Below are 2,773 nucleotides of genomic sequence, written 5' to 3'. Positions count from 1 at the left end.
AGGCAAGTCCTCAGCCTCGAACCTGCACGTCTGATTTATGGATGGAGGTTAGCAGCTAGAATAAATGAATACTGCTGTAGAACCTCATCTACTAAAGGAAGGCTTAGTGTATGTAGGAAAGCTCAAATCTAAACAATTAACTAATTTGCTTAATATGCTCTGTGGGTTTTTGGCAGAAATGTGATGCTATAAAGGACACAGTCTGAGAGGAGCCCATAGAAGTTAAAAATATAGAAAATAAAGCTCTAACCCTTACCCTCTGGGGTCTGTTTGTTAAAAAAAAAACAAAAAAAACTAGCCAGTAAACAAAACTCTGGTTAATGGGTTCAGACCAGCTGACAGTTTTGCCTGGGCCATGGACAAGATAAACACACTCCTAGCAACGGCATTCTGTAGCCATTACAAAATTCATCAATATTTTCCATTTAAAAACATGATTAATCTTTTCTGTCATTCTTCTCCTTCCATCTGTTCCATACTTTAGAAAACACATAATGCCCCTTCAGAAACCAGATAAATAGTGCCACAATCAAGTAACATACTTTTAGTTGTTATAAATATCCTGTATATATGAGTAAAAAGACATTTTATTTTGCTGTTTAAAGCCTTTAAATTGACTTCTGATTCTTAAGGAAGCTCTTGCTATTTCCAACTCTGCCTTCAGTATGTCATCAGAATAGCATTCCTCTATCATTTAACAATGTGTTTATGTTTAACATAAAAACGTTGATATATAATGAGATGTATAAAAAATTTCTCAAGCATGAATGAAAGAGTCAAAGCAATACTCCAAGTATGCTTAGATGAGAAAATAACACTGAGCTCAAATGAGTAAATTTGGTAGCACTTTATTTGAAGGGGGTGAATAAGACTGTCATGACACTGTCATAAACATGACATAACACCTGTCATGAACATGAATAAGTCTTCATGAATATTTATGACTGTTGTCATAAAGTGTCATTCGGTAAATTATGACACTTTTAATACAAAGTTGACATTATTCAAAATGCCGTTGTTATGACAACTTGACATTAACCAGGAAATCATTACTGATATAAATTTGTTATAAAAGTATTACTGATTTCACTTTAAAAATCAGGTAACTTTATGTTATTAAAGGTAAAGTTTAAACAGTGATGATTTCTTGGTTAATGTCAAGTTGTCATAACAAAGACATTTTGAATAATGTCAACTTTGTATTAAAAGTTTCATAATTTACCGAATGACGCTTTATGACAACAGTCATAAATATTCATGAAGGCTTATTCATGTTCATGACAGGTGTTATGTCATGTTTATGAAAGTGTCATGTCAGTCTTATTCACCCCCTTCAATTAAAGTGTTACCGTAAATTTTACATTATAGTGCTTTCGATGTATCTCTTCAGATTTTTCTTAATGTCATTGAAAGGTAAGTAACATACTGCAGGTGATCATTTGCATAAAATTGGAAATAGTTATATCAAATATAAATGCAATTTATACTTAAAGCTACAGTATATTACTTTTACAAAAATATTTTTCATGTTTGTTAAAACTGTCATTATGTTGCAAGTATGATACAAGACAAATAATGTGTGAAAAGATCAAGCTCCTCCACCTTCTCCCTGTGCTGTGATTGCTGTCTGCAAAAATACATCACCCCCAGACAAAAACAGTCAATCGGAGCCAGAAGGAGAATTTTAGCACTGACATTTAACCTCCTACAAATCAGTTCCTCTCAATAAGAAACTTATGAAACTTTAACAAAAACTGCAGGTGTGCGTCATTGTCTGGTGAATTTAACATGTTTGTTTTTCATTCTCTGGGTATAGAATCCAAACATTTTACTCAAGAGAAGTCATACTTTATAATAAAATTACTCAAGTGGAACTTTCTCCCATCTCCCTGTTGCATCTCTGGAGCTCAGCCACAGTGATCTTTGGGTTCTTCTTTACCCCTCTCTCCAAGGCTCTTCTCCCTTGATTGCTCCTTTTGGCTGGACAGCCAGGTCTAGGAAGAGTTCTGGTCATCCCAAACTTCTTCCATTTAGAGATCATGGAGGCCACTGGAACCTTGAGTGCTTATGAAATTATTTTGTAACCTTGGCCTGACCTGTGCCTTGCCACAGTTCTGTCTCTGAGCTCATTGGCCAGTTCCTTCCACCTCATGATTCTCATTTGCTCTGACCAGCACTGTGAGCTCTTATATAGGTAGGTGTGTCCCTTTCCTAATCAAGTCCAATCAGTTTAATTAAACACAGCTGGACTCCAATGAAGGAGTAGAGTCATCTAAAGGAGGATAAGAAGAAATGGACAGCATGTGAGTTAAATATGAGTGTCACAGCAAAGGGTTTGAATACTTATGACCATATGATATTTCAGTTTTTCTTTTTTAATAAATTTGTAAGAATAAATAAATAAATAAATAAAAAGCTACATTTCTGTTTTTTTATGTCAAGATGGACTGCTGAGTTTACATTCATTAACTTTTTTTGTTTTAGTAAATGGCTGCAATGAAAAAGTGTGAAAAATGTAACCTTTTGTTAAGAAATGGGGTCCAACCGACCCCACACACGTAAAACTTGTATCATTTGCCACAGTCCTCTACCTTTGCCTCAATCCTCGCACGCACAAGGGTTAAAGGGGTCTGAATATTTTCTGTATACAATAAAACCTGGACGAATAAAGTTTATGATGTTTTAGCCTAGTAATCACCAGTGGTGGAAAGTAACGAAGTACAAGTACTTCGTTACTGTACTTAAGTACAATTTCTGTGTATCTGTACTTTAC

The sequence above is a fragment of the Poecilia formosa genome, unplaced genomic scaffold, assembly GCF_000485575.1.
Source record: "Poecilia formosa unplaced genomic scaffold, Poecilia_formosa-5.1.2 Scaffold644, whole genome shotgun sequence".
NCBI classification, from domain to species: Eukaryota; Metazoa; Chordata; class Actinopteri; order Cyprinodontiformes; family Poeciliidae; genus Poecilia; species Poecilia formosa.
Note: the sequence above shows the minus strand (reverse complement) of the source record.